At 42.3% G+C, this 26,985-nt stretch overlaps 1 long non-coding RNA gene across 1 annotated transcript; it reads right to left on the bottom strand.

Annotated features, from left to right (window-relative positions):
- Positions 1-1,836: 1,836 nt before the first annotated feature.
- Positions 1,837-15,742, bottom strand: LOC121818620 (uncharacterized). The gene is made up of 3 exons (XR_006058633.2): positions 15,424-15,742; positions 10,702-10,827; positions 1,837-8,197 (listed from the first exon to the last, which is right to left on the bottom strand). It is a non-coding gene; the product is annotated as an uncharacterized LOC121818620 (long non-coding RNA).
- Between the last annotated feature and the right edge of the window lie 11,243 nt (positions 15,743-26,985).

Here is a 26,985-nt window from a genome sequence, read left to right as displayed (position 1 = left end):
GTTAGAGGTACCTTCTCAGATGTGACAGCCTAAAGCATCTCCACACATTGCCAAGTGTTCCCTGGAGGGAAATTCTGTCCCTCACTCCCACCACATACATGCTAGAACTACCATGCTAGAATATCAGCTTTCTGAAATTGATCAATGGTGATACTTTTTCTCCTCAACTGCTGATGTGTTTGCTTAGCCCGAGTTTTCAAAAGTGTGATCTTTGTCTTAGGAGATAGCTTCTTAAAATTTCAGGTTCGTGAGCTCTTCCTATATCTCCTGAATCAGAAATGCTAGAAGTAGAATCTGGAAATCTGATTTTTATAAGATACTACCCCCTTTCTCCAAAGTCTGGTAATTCTTATGCCCTAGGCTTGACCCTCTGTGGCATAACTGCTGCATTACCCGCATTTTTTCCCTGCAAGTCTTCCTGGTACTTCAGCTTTGCTTCCGCTCTTGGCCCCACAATGCCAACACAAATAGGGAGGCCTCAGGTTACTAGGACAACCAGGGCACAGGAAACCATAAAGTCTCAGCACTCCCACAGGCATCACAGACTGGCTATGCCAGCTTGCTTTCTCCTTAGGGACTCGGTCCTACTTCCTAATCCCCATCCCCAGATTACCCAGACTGGAAGAAACACAGGCCTAAGCTACACACCCTGATTTTGCAGACCTCATGGTAGAATATGGAATGGGTGGATGAAGAATTGTGAATGAAGCTTTCTTACTAACATTGGTATTCCAGGTCACCTTGGTGATGATTAAATTTTGTTACCTGTGAGAATTACATTCCCCTGAGAACTGATGAGATAACAAGCTTGGAGTCAGGCTGCTTCCATTTATTTATGTTATTTATACTTGTTTCTTTGGAGCTTGAGTCTTAGATCTTTTTGAATCCCTAGCTAGATGTTTTCACAATTTGCTTTGGGTTAAAAGATTTAGCAATCTACTTCTGACATACTGGGACCAGCTAATGGTTCAGTTCAGTTCAGTTCAGTTCAGTCGCTCAGTCGTGTCCGACTCTTTGTGACCCCATGAACCGCAGCATGCCAGGCCTCCCTGTCCATCACCAACTCCCAGAGTCCACCCAAACTCATGTCCATTGAGTCAGCGTTGCCATTTAACCATCTTATCCTCTGTCATCCCCTTCTCCTCCTGCCTTCAATCTTTCCCAATATCAGGGTCTTTTCAAATGAGTCAGCTCTTCGTATCAGGTGGCCAAAATATTGGAGTTTCAGCTTCAACATCAGTCTTTCCAATGAACACCCAGGACTGATTTCCTTTAGGATGGACTGATTGGATCTCCTTGCAATCCAATGGACTCTCAGGAGTCTTCTCCAACACCACAGTTCAAAAGCATCAATTCTTTGGTGCTCAGCTTTCTTAACAATCCAACTCTCACATCCGTACATGACCACTGGAAAAACCATAGCCTTGACTAGATGGACGTTTGTTGACAAAGTAATGTCTCTGCTTTTTAATATGCTGCCTAGGTTGGTCATAACTTTCCTTCTAAGTTTAGTAAGAAAATAATGGTTTCCAGATAATGAATGTAGGTTCTATTTACACTTTATTATAGAGCTAGTCATTTGTTTCAAGGAAGACCATCTGATTTGATTAACTCTTTAAAGCCTTGAAGAAGTGCAGATCTCCTTTTAGGTAGATGCTTAGAAAATGTTGATTTGATCCAGAAGTGGAGCTAGCCACCTTTGTGGAACATTCCTGGCAGGCCAGAACAAGAGAGAATAAGTGGGGTGGTGGGGGGTGGGAATAAAGTAGACTTGAGAGCTCTTCTCAAGAAGAGAGCATAGACAGTGTCAGACTTTATTTTTTTGGGCTCCAAAATCACTGCAGATGGTGATTGCAGCCATGAAATTAAAAGACACTTACTCCTTGGAGGGAAAGTTATGACCAACCTAGATAGCATATTCAAAAGCAGAGACATTACTTTGCCAACAGTGGTCCGTCTAGTCAAGGCTATGGTTTTTCCTGTGGTCATGTATGGATGTGAGAGTTGGACTGTGAAGAAGACTGAGTGCCAGAGTGCCAACGAATTGATGTTTTTGAACTGTGGTGTTGGAGAAGACTCTTGAGAGTCCCTTGGACTGCAAGGAGATCCAACCAGTCCATTCTGAAGGAGATCAGCCCTGGGATTTCTTTGGAGGGAATGATGCTAAAGCTGAAACTCCAGTACCTTGGCCACCTCATGTGAAGAGTTGACTCACTGGAAAAGGCTCTGATGCTGGGAGGGATTGGGGGCAGGAGGAGAAGGGGATGACAGAGGATGAGATGGCTGGATGGCATCACCAACTTGATGGACGTGAGTTTGAGTGAACTCTGGGAGTTGGTGATGGACAGGGAGGCCTGGTGTGCTGCAATTCATGGGGTCACAAAGAGTCGGACACAACTGAGCGACTGAACTGAACTGAGCTTCACAAGGTGGAATAAGGACCTTCATTTCAGATGACAGTGATGGGGAACCAGTTTTGATTTAACAGGGAAGAACATTTGAACAGTTAGAGGATCTCAAATGGGAATGAGCGGAATTGTTAGGCAGTGAATTGTTTGTAACTGTATTGCTCGCATAGAGGTTGGATTACCATTTGCACAAGATGTAGATGTTAAGCTGGATTTGCATTTAAAGAGAAACAGGTAGATATCAGAAGTCAGTTCATCCTTTCTAATTTGATTCTGTGGTAACTATTAAAATCATTACTGTTTGTCTAGACATCTCTGACAAACTTACCCCTTTGAGTCATTGAATATTAGAGTTAAGTAGAGCCTTTAAAGATTTCTCAAATTTGTATCCTAGTCCTCTTGATTTCTCAAGAATGCCTCAGAGGTGTAACGAAGTGGCTGGGAGGTATAATTAAGGAGAGCTGGGGCTGTGAACCCTGTCCCTATGCAAGGAGCAGGGGTTTTGCTGGGAAATAAAAACCCTGAAACTTAAAGCCCTGCTATTCGAGGTTCTTCATTTTATTGACAGAGAAAAAGATATGGAGCACGAAAGTATATTACCAAATATCACACAGCTAATAAATTTCAGTCTTGGAACTGAAGTCTAGCTCTTCTAATTCCAATCATTGTTTTTTCCACTCTACTAGTCTACCTTCTTAAGAGTTCAGTAAAATTTCTCTCCGTTTTTCTGACCACCACTGTAATCTAGAGAGTTATTTCTTTAGACCCACTCCTCTATAAGCCACTGAACTAGTCTCCCTGCTGTCCGGGGTCTCCTTCTTGTCTATTATACTTGCTGTTGCCGTGTTATTCTTCATGAAACATTGTCTTCATCATGAGATTTCTCTGCTCAAGAACCCTTATGTTGCCTGTAAGAACTTCAGAGCCTCACACGTAGTTGGCATTCTTTAGCATCCTTGTTCAGCCAGATGAACTTGAGCCCGTTCTCTTATGAGTAATAAATGGGCTATGTAATAGATTAACTGAGTCCCACCCTATCCATAGACTCCAACTTTGGTATGATTTTTGTGTACATCTTTAATCAGAAATGATGAGATGATACAAAAGAAATAGAAGATCACAGCCCAGGAAAAGCATGTTGTGTAACAACATGTATAATGTAATCCAATTTATATGACACATACATGCATTTTTTAAAAACAAAAAAGGGATATATAGAAACTGGAACAACAGTAACAACAACACCCCCCAACTGGTAACAGACATTAACTCTGATGTGGGGGGCAATTAAAAAAGGATGAGGGGTAGGGGAGGGAGGTGGGAAACTTAAAATATGTATTTCACCACGGAGGAAAGCCTCACAGGATGGATGGGAAACCTAAGGAACGAGGCTTGGAACTGACAAGAGAAAGAAACTGCTTGGTTGTCTTGCCTGGCTCCACTGCAAGCCATGTCTTTGCTTCTTGCAAAGAAATAAAATTCTGTGAGATTATTTGATTGGCCAAGCTTAAGTCAAGGGCCATCTCTATCAGGATAGAGAGAGAAAGGGTCTAGGGGAAGGAGTCCCTAGCATATCCCTTGGTTTCAAGGGAGGACAGACATTTAATTTTATTCTCCCAACAGGGCTTTGTACAGAGCAGAAGAGTTAATTGCTGGACAGGACATTAGTGTACTATTATGCAATGGCAACCCACTCCAGTACTCTTGCCTGGAAAATCCCATGGACGGAGAAGCCTGGTAGGCTGCAATCCATGGGGTCACTAAGAGTCGGACATAATTGAGCGACTTCACTTTCACTTTTCACTTTTCATGCATTGGAGAAGGAAATGGCAACCCACTCCAGTATTCTTGCCTGGAGAATCCCAGGGACAGAGGAGCCTAGTGGGCTGCCGTCTTGGGGTCGCACAGAGTCAGACACGACTAAAGTGACTTAGCAGCAGCAGCAGCAGCAGCAGCAAGATGCTGAAACTAGAAATGACAAGAGTTCATTGAATTCAGTCACCCTCCCCCACTTCTTATCTATCAATATATCCAGATCCTAGGCCTTCCTTTTCTTTAGGTTCAACCAAGCCCCCTGGTGTGTTTTTAACCTTTACTAGTGGAGGAGTAATGAGTTAAGGGGATGGGGGAAAGGAGAAGAGTAAGGTAAGGCAGGTGGAGAGGGAAGTTAGCAGATTTACTTTGCTTTCTTCCCTTCTGTGCTTGCAGAGAAAGCCTTTTCAGTGACTGACAGTTTTTTGTTTTTTGGTTTTTTTTTTAAAGATCATAACAAACATTTGTGAGCCTAATTACAAATAAAAACCTTATCCCTCTGGCTATTCCAACAACCTACTCCTCTGATGGAGAAACTATTCTTCCACTGTGTACCACATAGAGTATGGTCAGGGAGGCATTTCTGTCCATCTGCCTGCCATGTGTGTGTGCTGCCCTCTTTGGAAGGTCCAGGCGCCAGTCAGAGTATATGCCAGAAGAATTTTTTCTCACAGTGGGGATTCTTTACTTTTGAAGCATTAACCTGATAAAAAATACCTTTCTTCACTTTTTAACATGGGCTTCCCTGGTGGCTCAGCTGGTAAAGAATCTGCCCACAATGAGGGAGACCTGGGTTCAATCCCTGGATTGGGAAGATCCCTTGGAGAAGGGAAAGGCTACACTCCAGTATTCTGGCCTGAGAATTCCATGGACTGTATAGTCCAGGGGGTTGCAAAGAGCTGGATATGACTGAGCGACTTTCACTTTCACTTTAACATAGCTCAGGCCTGACTTTTTGAAAATTAACTCCAGTTAATCCCAAGAGGGTGTACAAATTCACACTCTAACTTCTGTGAATTGCAAAGCAAATTCCTTGATTTTCTGCTGGTAAGAGAATCTGTTCCTCTGGTATGTTTCAGAGGCTGATGGATCGAGGATACCCTTATCCTACAATGGACTGATTAACTTTTGTAATGACTTATTGGCCAGCCACTATTGATAACAAAAAAGACTTAACTCCTTAACTGTTGTAAAATAATTATTTTTTCAACTTTATTGAAATATAATTTACATACAAGATGCACCCATTTTATTTTTTATTTTATTTTATTTTTTTGCTTAAAATTTTTTAAATTGTCTATCAGGTGAGTGTGACAGAAGTATTGTTAACTTTGTGAGAAAAACATGCTAGTAATATCTGGTGGCTCATAGCCAACTTTCAGTGCTTATAGTCTCTTCATATAATTACTCACGGTAATCCCTTTTATATAAGCATCTTAAAAACCTGCTTCTCTCACTAACCAAGCCTGACCAGTTAGAAGAGTTTTAAAAGGACAACAAACCTTTTTAAATTACAGAAGTAATACGCATCTGTGAAAAATTCAAACAAGATGAACCCATTTTAAATGTGTACTCAGTGAGTTTTGACAGGTATCTACGTCTGTGTAATCACCTCTGCAGTCAGTATGAAGAACGTTTCCGTCACCCTCCCCAAATCTCCTCTGCCCATTGCAGTGGTCTCTCTCTGACCAACCCCAGACATCCAGTGATCAGATTTCACTGCAGATGAGTTTTGCCTACTGTTGAGCTTCATATAAATGGAATCATATGGTATGTATCCTGTGTATGGCTTCTTTAATTCAGCGTTATGTTTTTGATATCCATCCATGTTTCTGTGTATATCAATAGTTCATCCCTTCTGTTGTGGGGTAGTATTTCATTGTTGAATATACCACAGTTTATCCATTCACCTGTTGATGGACATTTGTTTCCACCTTCCAGTTTTGAACATTCCCATACAAGTCTTTGTGGATATGTATGCACTTTCCTTGGACAGAACTTGGAGTGAAATCTTAGATCCTGTGGTAAATGAATGTTTAGCTTGATAAAAACTGCCAAATTTCTCCAAAGTGGCTGTACGATTTTATAGTTACCAGCATTCTGTGAAAATTCCAGGTTTCTGCATCTCCGTCGGCACTTGGTATTGTCAGTTAAAAAAAATTATTTTAGTAGGTGTGTAGTGGTATCTCATTGTGGTTTTAGTTTGCATTTTCTCAATGACTAATGATACTGAACATCTTTTCATGTGTTTAGTTGCCACCTATCTTAAATGTGGTGAAGTCTTTTTAAATCTTTTGCCCATTTAAAGAATTGGAATGTTTGGCTTCTTGTTATTGCATTGCAAGAGTTCTTTATATATTCTTTTTATTATAAAGGTTTTAAAATAGTTTGGATACAAGTCTTCTGTGAGTATATGAATTGAAAGTATTTGCCCATGTTAGTGACCTGCCTTTTTATGGTATCTTTTGAAGACCAGAAGTTTAAATTTTTGATGAAGTCTAATTTCTTACTTTTTCCTTATCTAGTTAGTCCTTTTTGTGCCTTGCATAAAAATTTTTTGTTTATACCAAAGTCACAAAGATTTTCTCCTGTGTTTTCCTCTGTATCTAGAAGTTTTATAGTTTTAACTTTCACATTTGGGTTTGTTGATGTTTATGATCCATTTTGGTCACTTCTTAACTTTGTCTTCACTGCACAGCAGATGCAGTAGGAAAGGAAGAATCTAAAATAAAGACCTCTCTCAAAAACTGATATACTCTAGGACAGAATTATTAAACTTTTCTTCTGCGTCTTGTTGTCTTCATCTAATATTGTGTACTAACTATTCACTAGTAAAATATGTATCATCACCTGCTGTGTGAATCAGGCACTACAGATACATTAGTAAACACACTAGACAACATCCTTGCTCCACAGAGTTCACGTATTAATGGGAGAGGCTGTGTTTTAGTGAGTAGCCACTGTGTGCATGGCAAAGTCAAGAAAACATTACTGCCTCCATCTCTGATTCCTCAAGTATTAGATCCTTGGCAATATACTTATTATATGATTGAGCAAGAACCTTTTTCCACAAAGGGTCATTGATCTGTAGAGAAAAGGGAATCTCAGGCTGTGTACAGCCTGCTACAGTGCAACACAGGAAGGAAACTTGTAAGCGGGCTCGCGCTCCTGTTACTACTAAGGCATAGTGACTGCACTTAATGTTCTCCGCCTTGGTTTAAGCTGAACAGTATCTTGGAGTATCTTTGTCTCCAGTCCTACTTCTGATGTCTTTGCCAAAAGAGTTCAGTAATTGTATCTTCAAATAACTCCTCAATCTCTTTCCTGATAGCCAGAGAGCCAGATATCTTCTATAAGTAACCATTCATATGTCCTTTAAAACTAGTCATAATTTATTTGTGTTAATTATTCCACCATTGTTCAAGCCACTGCAAACATCAGTAATAATTACCGCTTACTATGAACATTTATAAACTAGCACTAACATTAGATAACCAGAGAGGAAGTGGTATTAATTCAGAGCAGAATGAGATCACTCTGGCTTGCTGTTGTTTAGTCACACAGTCATGTCTGACTCTTTGCGACTCCATGGACTGTAGCACGCCAGGCCTCCCTGTCCCTCACCATCTCCCGAAGTTTGCCCAAGTTCACGTCCATTGCATCAGTGATGCCATCCAGCCATTGCATCCTCTGACACTCCCTTCTTCTTCTGCCCTCAATCTTTCCCAGCATCAGGGACTTTTCCAATGAGTTGGCTGTTCACATCCGGTGACCAAAACACTGTAGCTTCAGCATCAGTCCTTCTGATGAGTGTGCAGGGTTGATTTCCCTTAAGATTGACTGGTTTGATCTTGTTGTCTGAGGGACTCTCAGGACTCTTCTCCAGCACCAAAGTTCAAAAGCATCAATTCTTTGGTGCTCAGCCTTCTCTACGGTCCAGGTCTCACAACCATACGTGATCAGTGGCTTAGGCTGACCTTTAAAGAAGAAACAAATCTTGAACTAGACCTGAAAGATAAGTAGGAATTTGGCAGATATCAATAAGGAGGGTTGATTAATTTGGATTAGAGGATTCGAGAAAGAAGAGATTAAGGACCAGCACACACACCATGTGTTATCATCAGTCGCCTTCATCTATCAATAGTGGATGTCTAGACCATTGTGGACCTCATTCTTACTGAGCCTGGACACAGCCCAGTAGGACTGGAACTGTATAATAAGGGGGAAAATGTAGATATTAAGTGGAGAGAAGCTCAGTGAAAATGTTTGACCCTGGAGGTTAAGATGTGGGTCATCTCCATGTGGAACAGAGAAGCCCTTGGTACAGAGACTGTGAACGGTTCCTGTTGCATCTGTGCTGAAAATGCAAGTATCTGAGAACAGTGATAGGCTTTACAACCAGGCTCAGGAAGATAGTGCTGGGAAAGACAATGCAATTTAGTCTGCCAGAGGGTGCTACTCAGGCTATTTCTAGGCTCAGAATTACCCAAGAGTTGCACCAGTCAGCAGAATATGCAGCAAACAGGGGCAAAGGAACATTGTCCTAGAGATGTAGGAAGCCAGAGGATCACCTGCTCAAGGAGTTCAACTCTATCCTGCTGCTATGAAGTCCCCTTCCCATCTAACATCCAGATCCATCTCTGGTTAAAGAAGCAGGGAGAGGCAACTGTGTGAGAGACGGAGATATTTTCATTCAAGAGAGTCTCAGCAGAATCTTTGTTATTGTTCAGTCGCTAAGTCGTGTCTGACTCTTTTGCAAACCCATGGACTGTAGCCCACCAGGCAAGAATACTGGAGTGGGGTGCCATTATCTGCTCCAGGGGATCTTCCCAATCAAACCCATGTCTCCCGCATTGGCAGGTGGATTCTTTAGCACTGAGCCACCGGGGAAGCCTGAGCAGTGTGGGACTGATTGTGGGATGATGCAAGACTGTGTACATGAGGGGCTGATTGGGCCCATCTGAGGTACGTTAGGATGGATGCTCTGTGTGCTCAGATGCCTACCCATGTGCACGTGCCTCAGCACCACCAGTGACTCAGCACTGGTGCGCTCATCGCCAAGGAAGAACCATACAGCTGGAACACGTCCACTCACCTAGCCTGGTCAGACACAGGAGGACAGCTTCTGCGATCTGCTATTTCCACTGGCATCTACCTTTTATCTGATCTGACTCACCTTGAGGAGCCCACTTTTTGAGGAGTCATATCCAAATTACTTAGATTTTGTCACTGACTCATTTTCTCATTTATTCTAATATTAACTGAGGCTTTTATGCCATACAGTGTGCTAGGCACTGAGGATATAACCTTTAGTAAGAGATAAGGGAATAAGCACAAGTAACTATAATAAAGTTTGAGCAATATTAGGTTTGGAAAATATTACTGAGAAAGCACAGAACATTACTGGAATACACATTTTTTTGGGGGGGATCTTGTCTACAAAGGAAGCAGTGATGTTTACTCTGTGATCTTAGGAGTGATTCTGAGGTGATCAGGTGAGAGGTGGGAAGAATGCTTCAGGAAGAGGGAACAGTATGTGCAACAGTGACAGACACGAAAGGCATGAAAGTTCAGTGCATCTGGAGTCTAGACGGGGAGGGGAGGGATATGATGTGAGATGAGGCTCAAGAGGTAGGCAGAGGTCAGATCATGGTGCACAGTGAGATCCATGAGTAGGTGTTTGTAGTTCATCCTTGTTCTACGCAGAGGAATGACATTGCCAGCACTGCGTTTTGGCTGTGTTACACACAGAGGACTGGAGAGGATCAACACTAGATGCTGGGAGACAAGTTGAGGGGCTGTTACATCAGTCCATGTTAAAGATGATGATGGTTTGGACTCTATAGGGTAGAAGCAATGGAGAAGTGGATGGATTTGAGGACATATTTGAGGGTATATCCAGTAAGACATGGATGTGGAAAGTAAGGGAAGTGGAGAATTCAATGATAACTCGGGTTTTTGGTTTGAGCGTGTGAGTGGATGGTAGTATCATTTACTGAGTAAAAGAACACTCTGGTGGGAAGATATCTGGTGAAGAAATCATGTCAGGTTTTGGACATCAGAGTTCAAAGTGCTTGCAAGGCCATCAAGCGAAGATATCCAGCAGACAACTAGATATATTAATTTAGATGTGGCAGAAATGGACTGGTGATTCATCCTTAACATGTAGAAATGGTCATTGGAGTTATGAGTATAGATATAATTGTAGACAGAGGGTTGGGTGGAGAAAATCAGAGTAGAGCCTCAGGAAACACTAATCGACCCAAGAGAAGGAAGAGTCAGTTAGAAACTGGGAGAGAACTGCCTGTTAGTTGGAAGAAGCTTGCAGTGTGGTGTCACAGAAGGTGTGCTATTATAGTTGACTCTAGAGACGTGTTAGCATTTGGCTGGACTTGTGAAGGTGCTGAGGCTACCTATAATGTCTGATGGGGCAGGTGGCCTACAGAGGACCAGAAGGGCACAGCTGGAGCTCCTTGCCTACCTTAGTGGCCTGGCAGCCTTCTGCCTGTCAAATCGGAAGAAACCTGGACTCCAGGAGATAGCAGGGACTCAGAAGAAGGAAATCATTCCCACACAGGTGTGTGCCTCTCAAGGCTCTGCCTTTAACCTGGTGAGAAGTTCAGAAGAATCAAGTGAATCCCGGTCTATGGACCTGAGACCTCCCACAGATTTTGCTGCATTCTTATCACTTCCTAGAATTGTATTCTCATTTTTTTTTTCCTCTGTCTTCACCACTCTGACCTGATGCCCAGTTGGTTCCCCTTGATTCTTTTTTTAAAAAATAATTTTATTTATTTATTTTGCACACAGGCTTAGTTACTCTGTGACATGTGGGATCTTCCCAGATCTGAGATCAAACCTGAGTCTCCTGCATTGGCAGGCAGATTCCTTACCACGGAGGCACCAGTGAAGTCCTCTCCTTGGTTCTTGATCTTTAATTTAGTTTAGCTAGCTTGCCCTTTCTGAGAAGTAGCCTCCATATATACATACTTCTCTGTTTTAAAAAAATTTATTTTATATTGGAGTATAGTTGGCTAACAATGTTGTATTAGTTTCAAGTGTACAGCATTCAGTTATACATACACATGTATCCTTTTTCAAATTCTTTTCTCGTTAGGTTATTAATGAGCAGAGTTCCTTGTGCTGTACGGTAGGTACTGTTGGTAATCTATTTTAAATGGAGCAGTGTGTACATATATACATATTTCTAATAACCCCCTCTGCTTGGCTGGCCAGCCCTGGAAGGTACCTCCTTATGCACCCCTAATGAGCAGTCACTGCAGAGCACAGCCCAGTTCTATGGGCCTAGGTAATGCAGATGTTTCCTTTACCCTCTCTAGGGATGCTGGTGGCTCTGGGCCTTGATAGTTCTATTCTCAGTCATCTCCTCTTCTGTTTTGCTTGACTGAAACATATTTATTATGTTAAAGTGGTTCTACCTTTCAGTGAAACTTGGCTTTTATATCTATTAATCTGGATTAGTATCTGGGCCCAGTCTTCATTTCTTTTTTCATTTATTTCTGCTCTGATCTTTGTGGGGGGTGTTGTTCTGCTTTTTCTAACTGCTTTAGGTGTAAGGTTAGGTGGGCTCAGTCTTACTCATGGCCTTAAGGCTTTTGATGACTTTTCCTGTGTAGTAGTATTGTGTGGCGCTTTCTATCATGTGCTTTATTTCCTGCCAGGATTATTCAAAAATTGGCCCCAAATTGCCATCCTCCTATTCCAAAAGTTTATAATCTCTATGTTCCATGCAGTGGGTCTGAGGGATGCCTGTAACCCTTAGCTTATTTCAGGACCTATGATCTACATACTCTGGGTCTAAATAATGAATCTATAAGCCCAGTGGTGGCTTACAATTTCTATATAGAATCTTAAGGGAAGAAATCTGGTTGGAAGGGGACGGAGGCAGTTAAGGAGATTTGTTCTGAAGCTGAATCCATAAGAGTAGTGTGGTCAGCCAACTAGGACCAGCCACCATAAAAATAAAAACCAGAGTTATGATTAATAAAAATATATACTTTGTTCATGTAAGTGAGTTTTTTAAAATTTTACTTTAAAATAAGTGAGTTTTATAAATACAGAATCTAAGGCCTTTAAAAAATATTTTGTTGGCTAATTGTTTCATTTACTTAGTTTCTTCCTGCTCCAAATAAAGTATGATATCATTAACCCGAGAGTTTTAAACACATGCTTTGCTGACTTTTTCTATTTGTGTATTGTTATTTGGTTTACTTAATGGCATGGAGGAAGGAGTTTACAGCTGTTGATGCCAACAACTCTTCTTCAGATCCTCCAAACAGTCTTTTCCTTGGTGAGTTATACTGTAAAATTCTAATCATCAGCGTTGTGCAATATCAAAATGCCTTGTATATGTAACAATGACAGCACACTAGCGCACACCCAGGGAAACAAGGTCATGTTCCACCTGAAACAGAGGTGATAGATAACACCATGACTGTGGATGAACTCACCGAGGAAATGATTTATGGGAAGAAGAATGCAGAAAGCGGCAGGCTAGGGCATTCGGGTAGCATGGAGCGGAAGAGCACAGTTCCAAGGAGGAAGAGGATCCCCACCACAGTGAGTGATCAGTGGACACTGAAAAGGAAGGATGACTGGGAGGATGAGCTGCGATGGAAGCCATGGTAAGAGATTTGACAAGAAGGTGATGCTGACAGTGCCAGGTGTGTTTGAAGTAGAATGGAGGAACTCACTGTCATCTGTAAAGTATGAACTTCACTGGGCTCTTCCTCATCTCAACCATCTATAAAAATTTTACACTAGGTGATTCAGTTCTATTCAACAAGTATTTATTGAGCTGCATACTAACTGTGGTGGGGTTGTATAAAAGAGGCAGAAAGTGTCTTAAAGTAATACGTCTTTTTTTTTTTTTAAAGGTTATTTTTACTTATTTATTGGCAGTGCCAGGTCTTAGTTGTGGCATGCGGGATCTTTAGTTGTGGCATGTGGGATCTAGGGATCCCTGACCAGGGATCGAACCCAGGCTCCCTGCTTTGAGAGCTTGGAGTCTTGACCGCTGCACCCCAGGGAAGTCCCAAGTCACATGTCTTTATAAATAAATCTCCGGTTAACTTGTAAATTAAAAACTCCATCAACTTTGACTGATGTACTGGTTAAATGCAAACTACAGACATAGTTCAGTGACATTTAAAGAACATCTGTTGGTATTGTTTCATCCCTATGGTACCTTTTTTTTTTTTTAATTCCTCATATAATTTTTTCTTACTAAAAAAGTGATACATAATCATTGAAAATTAAGTTATACATAAAATTTATAAATTATAACATAGTATCTCCCCAGAATAGTCATCCTTAACATTTTGATTTATTCATCCCAGGCTTCTACTAGGTATGTATATGTGTGCATGTTTAATGAAGCTGGGCTCATTCCATACATTTTTCAACTTTCTGTGTTCATGTAATGATGTATGGTGAACAATTTTGATATCATACATCTCTGAAATGGTGTTTAGTGGGCTGTGTGAATTTTAATGTTTGAGTATAGTATACTTTTTAAAATTTTTATAGGAGTATAGTTGATTTACGATCTTGTGTTAGTTTCAGGTATAGAGCAAAGTGGACCAGTTACACATGTGTCTACTCTTTTTTAGATTCTTTTTCCATTTAGTTCCTTACAGCGTATTGAGAAGAGTTCTCTGTGTTATATAAGTCATTATTAGTTACATACTTTATATATTAATGTATTATACTATTATATTAATATTATTATTAATATAATATTATAATAGATAATATATAGTATTATTAATATATATATATGTCAATCCCAATCTCCCAATTTATCCCTCCTCCCTCCTTTCCCCTCCTGGTAACCATAACTTTGTTTTCTACATCTGTGACTCTATTTCTGTTTTGTAAGTAGTTCATGTGTACAGTTTTTTTTTAGATTTCTCATATAAGCAATATTATATGATATTTGTCTTTCTATGTCTGACCTACTTCATTCAGTATGACAATCGCCAGGTCCATCCATGTTGCTGCAAATGGCATTATTTCATTCTATGGGCTGAGTGCCCATAGCTGATTCTAAGAAGATGATGGCCAGTGGTGGTTTGATGGAGGGCTCATAGATAACCTCTTGGAGACACATCCACTGTGCACCTCACCACCGGCAGGTGAACCCTGTGCATCCTCTCGCTCTTTCAGAGACTCTTAGGGTTAGCGCTCCGGCTCACTTTCCCTTCTAAAGCCTTCAGTTTTCCCAGGCACATATGAGTTTAAGAATTCTCTACACTCCTGGGTCCTCAGGACACTCAGCCTCTAGCACCTCACACCCCCATAATACATGCACCATCCCTGAGAGGCTGGCCACCGGAGCTCTGGACAAGGCAGGCTGCCCAGGCCCATCACTGGATGATCTAGTGGGCTGATGAGGTGTGTGCTTAGGACAAAGCAGGGTCCCCAAATAGATCTGGAGGAAAAGATTTTGAGATATATACATATATATATATTTTTAATGTGCAAGCAGTTACTATGGGAAAAAGTCAAATTTATTGTACTTAATATTCACACTTACATTGTGTTGTATTATAAGTATAAAGGATTGACTTTTGGCAGGTTGGAATACCATAATCTAAATTTTAGTGTTTAGGGTTTCTAAAGACCCTAAGCTAGCTGTGTGCAGGTCCATTCTCTTTAATTTATCGGAATTTTAGGAGCGAGGGAGATATTCCCTGTCCTTGTCAGCAGCCTCTTCCCCAAATTATCCTGAGGACAGGGAAGTAGTAAGTCCATAATGCTTCTTCCTCTCTCTTTCCCCCAATTCTTTTTCTCTCTTACTCTTGTGTGTTCTTTTGGGAGAAGAGGAAAATCAGTTCTGTCTCTTCATTCCTCTGTGTAATTCAGTCTGGACCCACACCAATAGCAGTGAGCTTTGAATTTAGCAATGGTGAAATCAGGGTCTTTGCTCTTGATAGCAGTCAGTTCACTTTTGGTTTAGCTGCCACATGTCATGTTCAGCCAGGAGTTACAGAAACTTCTGTAAGTGTTTTAATTAGAGGGAATTTCATCCAGAGAACTAGCTATACAAGTGAAGGAAGACCTGGGATGTTATTCAAGGGAAGGCAAGGCAAGCCAGAGATTAGCAACAGCAGGAATCTTCTGTCATCCCTAGGCTGGGGGAACAAGGATGAGTTAGAAGCTGGAACTCGGGAGCACCTACCTGAGGGCAGCGGCAGCCACAGGGAACACACAGCTTCTGCAGAAGATGCTGGCCAAGGTGGAAGGAGAAGGGAAGGAAGTACTCTCGCTCTCTCACTTCCTACTGAGTTCTGTTCTGCCAGTGCCCTTCGCTGACGGGATTCAGCAGGGACTCCAGGAGCCAAGGGCTCAGTCTGTGAGTGCCAGACTTGCTGAAGAGGGAGCGGCGTGGATCTGATAAGAAACAGGCCAGGACAAAGGGGTGAGTAGGGCAGGAAGGAGCATGTCAGCACTTTGCCGCACCAACTGGTGTTTGTCCTTCCTAGTTAGCACACTGCTTGTGGCGGGTAGGAGGGTCAGGCAGGGAGCTATATTCTGACTTAATTTTGCGTCCTCTGAAGACCTCTCAATGAAATATTTGTTATATTGAACCAAATTTAAACTGGAGTTTCTAACTCCTGGTCACGTTATCACTGACTGGCTCCTTTTCTTAGGCTTTTCAATGAGGAGATGAAAATTTTGAAAACCTTTGCACATTTGTTGTGAAAACAAGCAGACTCATTCTTTTTAAAGATTTCACCTTTCCAGAATATGACCTCAAACTGCTGATGCTGGGGTCTAGTTCCTCTTCTTTGGGTAGGAAATATCCGTAATGATTACCATAATAATGAACATGTATACCAAGCTATTCAACTTACAACACACTTTTACATTTATTTTCATCATGAGTAGGTTTTAATCTGGGGATCCTGGAATCCGTTTATTTGTCCTCTGTCAGATTACCATAAAGTTTAGGTTTGAAAGAAAAACACCAGGGTTCTCTTCTTGTTTTCTTCTGAATCACAGATGGTGGACCATCTTCTTGCCCTTTTTAATAGACAGTCTGGTTACTCTCAGTAGTTGGTGGGTCATGTTCTCAGCTGCTGTTTGGTGGGAGAGACTGGAATCACATTACTGCTCCATCTTTCTCTCTCAGATCTAGCAGGTGTTTGAGGATAGTGACTGTCTCATATACTCACATAGAGTCTATGCAGTCATATAAAGCACACCTGTTGTTTTTAGAGCCCTATTCTCATCCAAACATGTATATATGTACAGTTGACCCTTGGATAATGCGGGGCTTTTGGGAGCCAACCCTGCAGGCAGTCTAAAATTCATGCATAACTATATAGTTGGCCCTCCATGTGTGGTTCCTCATTTGTGCTTTCAACCAACTGTGTAGTACTGTAGTACCAATATAACTGAAAAAAAAATCTGCATGTAAGTGGATATCATGGCATGATACTGAAAAATAAGTTGAATAGTGTTAAGCAATCAGAATAGTTTGGATTAAACATTTCATTTAGAAAACTGACATCTAGCACAGACTGCTTCTGAGTGTATGCCCGTCCCTAAATGTCTGACCTTCCAGGATTTGCTTTATCTGCACAGATACCACTCCTTCATCCTACATATATAACAGTGAACTGTCTCTTCCTGACTGCTTTCTCTTAGCTTAAGATTTGTTAATCTGGGGTACTTTGGCCTTCAAGGGTTTCAGAAGATCCTGGGTCCATGCATCCCCAAAATGATCATGCAAAATTTTGTGTGTAATATGTATATGTGCCTTTTTGGGGAGGGTGGGGGTGAGGAGAGGTGTCCATGGCTTTCATTCAGTGTTCTGCCCCCAGCCTATCTCTGTCTTCTTTCTTTATTCTGCCTAAACCTTCAACTCCCAGTTCTTTCCCTCACTCAAAAGATAGCTTTGCATCTTCATTTTGGAATGCAGTTGAGCTCTTTATTTCGTATAACTTTTCCTTCACTTCAGCATTCTGTAGAAGATATTGAGTTCCTATTGCCCTGGAATTGGTGACTAGGGTCAAAAATGAGGACAAAGAAATACTAAGCATCACACATCCTGGCGAGAGGTGCAAATGGCCTGGGTCAGCCACCCTCTCGAGGTAGCCAAACTGGTCCTGGTACCTCCAAGCACTAACCCCACCCATCCCTCATCACGTCATCACCTCACCTCGATTCCAGTCTGTGTAAGGTGTTCGATGATTCAAGGGAGGAAGTCATGAGCCGAGCAGCCAATACCTCCCCCCTCTGCCCCCCAGACCAAGCAGGAGGGTATCAAAGAGAGTCTACAGAAAGAGACTAATTTCTGTTTCCCTGGCTAGACTCTCTGTTTGGACAATGGACTTATTTAGCTCTGCATTTATCTAAGAAGAAAGGCAATTAAGTGTGGAAAGACAGAGAAGGCGCTTAGCAGCAGAATAGCCTGCATTCCTTCTGTTTGTCTTAGCATGGGCATGTGAGTTTCTTGTGGCTCTGGGGACATGGAGGAAGATAGCTGGACTTGAGCCATTCTGCTGGTAGTCCATGCAAGAGGCTCCCTGCTGGACAGAGGCTAAGAAGGTTAAAGGGGCAGGATGGTCTACACTGGGGCACAACTCAGTGGAGAGGTCTCACAAGTGCCATAAGAGGTCTGGCATTTTGATGTCTGTCAAACAACAGGCTGGGCTGGCCTGTTATCCACAGCCAACAGTGGTCTGCAGTAACAATTACCTAGAAGCTAGACCCCCTTCTAGAGAACCTTCTAGAGAAGTAGAAGAGGAGGTGGAGAAGCCATAGGAGGGAACAGGCTCTCTACTTCAGGGTCCTTCAGCCATGGCTCAGGTTGGGCTGGAAGAGGGAAGGACATGATTTCTGTGCTGGATCTGAGACTGGAGTTTAAATGAGTTGGGTTGGACCAAGCTTTCACATAACTAAAAGGGAGCAGAGAGACGTGGAATCTGTTTGTGCTGTTGTGAGACATGTCAAGGCACAGAGGAAGACTCTTATGGGGTGGGTGGGAGTGTTTATACCCATCTGAGTTCAATGCTCAACCAACAGTTACATTGATCTATCACTAAACCCATCCTTGAATCCACTGTGCCATCCTCCCCTGCAGTCTAAGAGGAAATAATTCTTTTCCTGTAAAGTGAATTCCTTCATCTGTATTCTTGTTTGTTCATTGAGAGAACATTTATTTGATGTCTTAAATTTATTGCCAGTGTTGAGGTACAAAGGTTAAACATGAAGGAATTCTTTCCCTTGTGGAATGCACAGATTAGTGGGGTAGAGTAGAAGGTAACTACTTGCTTTAAAAACAATGTATTAAGGGTTATTAAAAGTGGGCTGGAAGGTCTCAAAGAAGAATAGTGGTCAGAAAGCAAAAGAAGACAAGACATTTCAGGTTAATGGAAAAACAGTGGGTATGGATTACATGGACTGTGTCCACTTAGGGAACAACAGACGGTTCTGTGTGTTGGGAAGGCAGACTTGGCAGCAGAGGAGGCTGGAGAGAAAGGCAGGAGGCAGATCCTGATGGGCTAACCTGCTTGTTCCCTATCCTGTAGATGATGGTTCTTCATAGCAATGGTACTGCCCTGGGAGGGGCGCTATGGACATTTGTGGGTCATTTTTCATTGTGATGTGATGGAAGGTGGGTGCTACTGGTATTTCAGTAGTTAGGGGCCACAGATGCTAGACTCTACAATGTGAGAATAGTTCCGCATAGTTAAGAATATATTGTTTTAAAGTAGATATCTGCTTCTCCCACTAGGTCATATATTTTATGAGAGAAGTACTTTTATTTATTTATTTTTTGCCACACTGCACAGCATGTGGGATCTTAGTTCCTGACCAGGGGTCAAACATTTGCCCCTTGCAGTGGAAGCCTGGAGTCTTAACCACCAGACCACTAGCAAAGTCTGAGAAGGACTTTTATCCTGTTAATCTTTGTACTTCAACACTAGCAATATGTTTTTGATGTCAGATGTCCTGAGTTCAGCATAATTTTGAATCTGGGCTATTGTTACTAATTCAATATTGATGTATAATCTAGTATATTTTTTAAACGATATGGCTTCTGATCTTACTTCTTGTAAACCCTAACTTACTCATTCCATACAATTAGGTACAAGAAACTGAGTGTTTCAGTAAGTCTTCTATATTTCATTATAAGCTATTGTTTTTTTATTTCTCTTTTGTGTTAGATTTAGGACGTTGTATTGGTGTTTTGAAATTATGTGTATAGATCACTTATGTATTCCATTCTAGGATAGTAAGGGTGCTATTATTTAAAATGTTTGTTAGAAGAAGGGAGACAGGTCTGATAGGATCAAGAGCCACTATCATTGGTAGCCATCAGTTTCCAAAGTATTATTTGAAGCCACAGAGCTCAGATGTTTTGCTCACGAGCTCCCTAAAATAGCAATAACCTCCTTACACAGCTTTACACTGAAATCTAACATTTACTATTCAAGTTAATAGGAGACAGAAAATACTAATCACTTCATAAGTTGGGGACTGATTGTAATCATAAAAAATATTTCATGATGATTTGATGAAGTGGATTTTAACTATCTTATGGAATAACTCATGCCAAATACAAAATAAATTACTGAACTTTTTATCCATAGATTTTTTTCAGTGTATCTGAATCTTTTGGTGGCCCATAAAAATTTCCAATTACATTTTTTATTGTTTTTTTTTAAAGTCAGGTTATTGAGGTATAATTTATAGATGGTAAAATCCAAATGTGTACTCTGGTTACTTTTAAAAGAAAGTATGTCACTAATGTATTTTCCTTTGGCTATGCCGATTGTGGGAAATCCCAGAATAGGCTTAACACCCCATTTCCAATGCCAGGTTTTATCCATAATAGAAGTCTGTATCTGGTGAGGAAGACAGGAAGCCCCAGTAGTTTAAGGCACTAACTAGCCTTTAAATGTCTCCCTAGACCAATGTGTTCATTTACATACTTGTTTGTTGGGTGTATTTACACTCTAGAACAATTCATCATAGTAAAGTCTGGTGGGGTGAGGGACAGGCCTTTCTTTTGTCAAGTGGGGGAAGGACTGTATGAGCACAAGTTCATTCTCCGGCAGGTGAAGTTTTGGAAACAGTACATATGGAAGATGAGGATCTGGAAATGAGTTCCCTTGAAACCATCTGTACAGACATGGCCCGTGGAACATCCTTCTGTCCTCTCCCTGTTTGGAAGCTTCCGCCCAGAGGTTCAGGGCCTAGGAGCTCTGTCTGAGAGGCGCTAAGGGCAGAGGGTAAGGAGTTTGGGAGTTTTGAGTTTTGAGTTTTGACTCTGGTTTTGAGTCCAGGTTCTGCCGTTACTCACTGTGGGACTCTAGACAAGTAAGTGATCACATTACTTGATAATCAAACTCCTTACCCTCCCAAAACTCCTTAACTGCTACTTCACCTGGAGCACCTGGGCTTCTTTTCCATTTTATATTTAAACTTGTGTTTGAAGGCAGGGTTTTGCTGCTAAAAACAAAGCACAGCTTCCATGGAGAATCAGAGATAAAAGTGTATGGTGGCTTCTCCTGACAATTCTTAAATGGCTTCGTAGGAAATCACTGGCTCTCCATGAAAAAAACTATTCTTCTGCACCATCTTTTCACAAAACTTGTGTTTGTGACCCTCACAGTATGTACCAGGTGAGTTCCCTTAACTTTTCTTGCTTTCAGTCTGTCTGCCAGCCAATCCTACATTGCCACTATAGCTACTCTTTATGTTCTATGACATAATTCAGCCACGCAAAAAGAGTACAGTTTTATCAAACCTTGGTTCAGATTTCTCCTCCTCTTCCAGTCTTTGGCTTCTCCAGAAAAATCCTAAGCATAGCAGAAGATTAAAATAGAAATTAATACATTTCCATTCTGTAGAAGCTGTTGTTTAGATCTAGAAGATCGTGTTTCCTTTGCTTCTTTTTATGTGAGATTTTCGTAAATTGAGCAGGACTTAAAAAGTGAGGGGACACATGCCACTTTTTCTCAGTGAAAGATTTTGTGAAGAAAATAGAATTTTAAGTATAGTGGAGAAAGAAATGTAATTGAAAATATTTAAGACTTTATGGCATCAGATACTCCCAAGGAGTGATAAGTCATTACCGGGGCTAGTAACAATGATGAAGAGTGGAAATAGGAACATAGGGAAGCAGTATATGAACCTGGGGGAGCAGGCCAAGTGTAGAAGAGCAATGGGAACCACTGGGACCTTCTTGGCCACCCACACAGGTGCTAGTCCAGGATTGGAGGGAGCAGATGGGTGAAAAATGGGTTCACTTGGAGCTTGAATCATCACAGAGATAAAAGTGCATGGTGGCTTCTCCTGACAATTCTTAAATGGCTTCTTAGGAAATCACTGGCTCTCCAAGAAGCATTTTCCATGGAAAAAACTATTCTTCTGCACTATCTTTTCACAAAACTTGTGTTTGTGACCCTCACAGTATGTACCATTTCAGCTTTTAGGATACATATCCTGATAGGTAAGTTAGAAGCCAGGGTTTGACTTGAAAATATTTTAAAACATTTTAACTTAGAAAACTGTGTGTAAATTAAAAGTAAAAACCTTTGACCTTTTAAACAATAATAGCTCTTGACCTTTTAAACAATAATAGCTCAAAATGCAAACAATATTGCATATGATGAGACTGCAGCCTACCAGGCTTCTCCATCCATGGGATTTTCCAGGCAAGAGTACTGGACTGGGGTGCCATTGCCTTCTCCATATGATGAGAAGGTGACCTCAAAGTCTAGAACCATGCTGTATGGAGGGGGAGGGGAGTCAGGAGGGGGATGGGAGTGGGCCACATGAGCAAAAATGGGGGTTTGACTTGTTTTCTGGATTGTCTCCTTCCCTCCCTGGGGCTATAAGAAATAATGTAGAATTATAGTGAGGTCTTTTTTGCCTTTAATATGTTTCACTATTATGTTTTTCTTTTTTTGGTTTTTGGCTGCAGCCACAAGGCCTGTGGGATCTTGTGGGATCTTTGTTCTCAGACCAGGGATTAAACCCACACCCTTGCGGTGAAAGTGCAGAGTCCCAGCCATTGGACTGCAAGGGAATTTCCACTATGTTTCTTTTTTCATACTGCCTTCTCCTCTCCCTCACCAAAATGCTGCATTTGAAAATGTATCTTTTCTGTCTTATTTTATCTTACTTTCCATAACTGCTCTCTGTCCTCAGCAAGTTTTCTTGGACCTATCTTGTGTGCAGGTGACAAGCACGTATAAGTCAAAGCATTTTTCTGCAAATGAGGTTGGTTAAGCAGAGAAAAGGAGTGCGTGAAGGCTGTCTATTGTCACCCTGCTTATTTAACTTATATGCAGAGTACATCATGAGAAACGCTGGGCTGGAAGAAACACAAGCTGAAATCAAGATTGCTGGGAGAAATATCAATAACCTCAGATACGCAGATGACACCACCCTATGGCAGAAAGTGAAGAGGATCTAAAAAGCCTCTTGATTAAAGTGAAAGAGGAGAGCGAAAAAGTTGGCTTAAAGCTCAACATTCAGAAAACGATCATGGCATCCGGTCCCATCACTTCATGGGAAATAGATGGGGAGACAGTGGAAACAGTGGCAGACTTTATTTTTTGGGGCTCCAAAATCACTGCAGATGGTGACTGCAGCCATGAAATTAAAAGACACTCTTTGGAAGAAAAGGTATGACCAACCTAGATAGTATATTCAAAAGCAGAGACATTACTTTGCCGACTAAGGTCCGTCTAGTCAAGGCTATGGTTTTTCCTGTGGTCATGTATGGATGTGAGAGTTGGACTGTGAAGAAGGCTGAGCGCCAAAGAATTGATGCGTTTGAACTGTGGTGTTGGAGAAGACTCTTGAGAGTCTCTTGAACTGCAAGGAGATCCAACCAGTCCATTCTGAAGGAGATCAACCCTGGGATTTCTTTGGAAGGAATGATGCTAAAGCTGAAGCTCCAGTACTTTGGCCACCTCATGCGAAGAGTTGACTCATTGGAAAAGACTCTGATGCTGGGAGGGATTGGGGGCAGGAGGAGAAGGGGATGACAGGATGAGATGGCTGGATGGCATCACTGACTCAATGGACGTGAGTCTGAGTGAACTCCGGGAGTTGGTGATGGACAGGGAGGCCTGGTGTGCTACAATTCATGGGGTCGCAAAGAGTCGGACACGACTGAGTGACTGAACTGAACTGAACTGAAGCAGAGAAAAAATGGCAAGGTGTTTTGTTTCTCTGGAATCCTATGGGCTTGGAGGCACAATCTGGTGTACAGCAGGCTAGAGGGTCCAGAGTTAGCTGTGAAATCAGGTAAGTTACAATTTTAGTACTAAACTGAGAGTCTGTTTGGGGCATCAAGGCTTAACATGGAGATTGTCATAAGCCCAAATCCCATGTTGGTTTTGGAACTCAGCAAGGGTCTTGAGGCTCATTTGGCCAGAGTGTGACAGGCCTTAGGATTTCTTTGTACTAAGGAACAGAGCAACTTGGAAACTACTGTAGCTTCTGTTGTTGTTTAGTCGCTAAGTCATGTCTGACTCTGCGACCTCATGGACTATAAGCCACCAGGTTTCTCTGTCCATGGGATTTCCCAGGGAAGAATACTGGAGTGGGTTGCCATTTCCTTAATAATTAGCTATTTTGATGCTCCACAGTTTAGTTCTGGATCAGATATGAGTTGTTTCGGCTGGTCCTGTCCCAGAAGAAATTATAGAAGGTGTCTGCAAAGTAGTATGAGGCATTACCAACCCTCCAGAGAGAAAGTTGACTCCTATCATGTATTTGAACTCATCTGGAGAGTCTGGGTAACAGTGGTGTCTGATCCTTCCTCACTTGGGTCTGCAGGTGTTCTAGAGAGACTCTTCTGGGTCTTTGGTGGCCATTATACTCTAAGCACAGCTTCACATGGTAAGTTCCATGAGTCAGCAAATATCTGTACAGAGCCCACCTTCAGTTCAGTTCAGTTCAGTTCAGTTCAGTCGCTCAGTCGTGTCCGACTCTTTGCAACCCCATGAATCGCATCACGCCAGGCCTCCCTGTCCATCACCAACTCCTGGAGTTCACTCAGACTCACATCCATCAAGTCGGTGATGCCATCCAGCCATCTCATCCTCTGTCGTCCCCTTCTCCTCCTGCCCCCAATCCCTCCCAGCATCAGAGTCTTTTCCAATGAGTCAACTCTTCGCATGAGGTGGCCAAAGTACTGGAGCTTCAGCTTTAGCATCATTCCTTCCAAAGAAATCCCAGGGTTGATCTCCTTCAGAATGGACTGGTTGGATCTCCTTGCAGTCCAAGAGACTCTCAAGGGTCTTCTCCAACACCACAGTTCAAACGCATCAATTCTTCAGTGCTCAGCCTTCTTCACAGTCCAACTCTCACATCCATATATGACCACAGGAAAAACCATAGCCTTGACTAGACGGACCTTAGTCGGCAAAGTAATGTCTCTGCTTTTGAATATACTATCTAGGTTGGTCATACCTTTTCTTCCAAAGAGTGTCTTTTAATTTCATGGCTGCAGTCACCATCTGCAGTGATTTTGGAGCCCTAAAAAATAAAGTCTGCCACTGTTTCCACTGTCTCCCCATCTATTTCCCATGAAGTGATGGGACCAGATGCCATGATCTTCGTTTTCTGAATGTTGAGCTTTAAGCCAACTTTTTCGCTCTCCTCTTTCACTTTAATCAAGAGGCTTTTTAGATCCTCTTCACTTTCTGCCATAGGGTGGTGTCATCTGCATATCTGAGGTTATTGATATTTCTCCCAGCAATCTTGATTTCAGCTTGTGTTTCTTCCAGCCCAGCGTTTCTCATGATGTACTCTGCATGTAAGTTAAATAAGCAGGGTGACAATATACAGCCTTGATGTACTCCTTTTCCTATTTGGAACCAGTCTGTTGTTCCATGTCCAGTTCTAACTGTTGCTTCCTGACCTGCATACAGATTTCTCAAGAGGCAGGTTAGATGGTCTGGTATTCCCATCTCTTTCAGAATTTTCCACAGTTTATTGTGAGACCAGGAAACCTGTATTCTACTGTCTGATTCGCTATTAAGAAGCCACATAGGGGACTTCCCTGGTGGTCCATTGGCTAAGACTCCACGCTCCCCATGCAGGGGGTCCAGGTTCAATCTGTAGTCACGGAGTGTAGTGTAGTGTTAGGCACTCAGTCGTGTCCGACTCTTTGCGATCCCATGGACTGTAGCCCACCAGGCTCCTCTGTTCATGGGATTCTCCAGGCAAGAATACTGGAGTGGGTTGCCATTCTCCACTAGTCGGGGAACTAGATCCCATATGCCATGCTGAGTTGGCATACTGCAGCTAAAGGCTCCACACACTGCAAGGAAGATGAAAGATCCTGTGTGCCTCAGCTAAGACCCTGAGCAGAAAATTTTTTAAAAAAGAAAAAAAACATGTAGAGTTGGGGGAGAGGGGCAGGAGAGGAAGCTATGGGACTTCCCTCTCAGAGACTCAGTTTTCAATTATCTTTAAATGACAGGAGTGAACAATATATTTATAAGATTCCTCCTAGCACTGAAATTCTGTGATTCTGGCAGAGATTGTGTCATTTGGATTTGCTTCTCTGATTAAAATGTGTGTAGTTGCTTGAAAAGTATTTGGTTGACTGTATGTGAAGCTAGAGTCATGTCTTTCTCAGGTTGTCCCATTACCCTTTTGTCTGGTCTATCCTTCTTTTGCTTGCTCAGATAGGATGAAGTTTCTTTGCACTAACAGTGTCAGGAGCTGGAACTGGAGTTACATGTCTGGTTTAAAGAGCTACCCAAAGGTTTCCATTTCTACTGGCTTGAGGGCAAAAGAGGTTTTTGGGGGGCTTGCCTTTGGCCTCTGAGCCCAAGGGATTCCAAATGAATGCTCCTCAAAGGTAAGCCTGTAGCATTCAGCTTTGTGCATTCACCCCCAAAGCCTGTGCAAGGCAGACTGTTCAATAAAGAAATATTGTACCTGAGAATAAAATGGCATTGTCCTTTAGTTCCCTCCCCAAACCACTAGGTGTCGCCTCCACCTCAGAGAAACTAGACCCCTCCTCTCCCTGCACACCCACCCTTCTCGCTCCACTCCGGGAGCTCTCAGCTTCTTGGAATTGTGATTGCTGGAGAAGCGGCCTGAAGCAGGAGACTCACTGTGGCTCTTGGCAGGGGGGAGGAAAATGGGTTGATATGCATCTCCTTAATGACAATTTGAGGAAAACTCCCTAAGGTCCCATGGCAGTTCCTCCCAGCAACCATGATTTCATCCCTCCCAAGCTGTTCCTCGCAATCAGATCAGCTCCTCCAGATCTGGGGTGTCTGGGGTGAGCCTTCTAGGCTGGATGCTTAGGAGGGAAGGTGGAACCCAAAGAGGACACAGTGGGCTTCCACTGCTGGAACTGTTCTGCTGAGTCAGTCCCTGAGCTTTTCTTGGGTGCGAGCCTGGGCCGTGAAGGGAGACAAAGAGAAGAGGCTGTTCTGGTGTCCTGCCCAGGAGCAGATGGTGTGATGGAAGCCTAGTGGGCTGTGGTGGCCTCTGAGTACCCGGGAGGGCACAGACGGGGCGTAGGGCCAGGAAGAGAGAGATTGGAGAGTTGAGTCTTAAGGAAAAGGGAGACTCATGGACTTCGTAAGGACTCGGGAAAAATCGGTCCTTGGGACGCCTTGGTCCTGGAGGGGCCTGTTCTTCAGGGAGCAAGCATGTTTTGCTGGTGAAGGGGAGAGAGAGTTTGCGGCAGTGAGAAGGGTGGTGTGGCTCGCTAGGTGGAGGACAAGTGAGGATACCAAATACG

The sequence above is a fragment of the Ovis aries genome, chromosome 2 (genome assembly GCF_016772045.2).
Source record: "Ovis aries strain OAR_USU_Benz2616 breed Rambouillet chromosome 2, ARS-UI_Ramb_v3.0, whole genome shotgun sequence".
Lineage (NCBI taxonomy): Eukaryota > Metazoa > Chordata > Mammalia > Artiodactyla > Bovidae > Ovis > Ovis aries.
The sequence above is the reverse complement of the archived record's forward strand: the minus strand, read 5'-3'. Positions and strand labels throughout refer to the sequence as shown.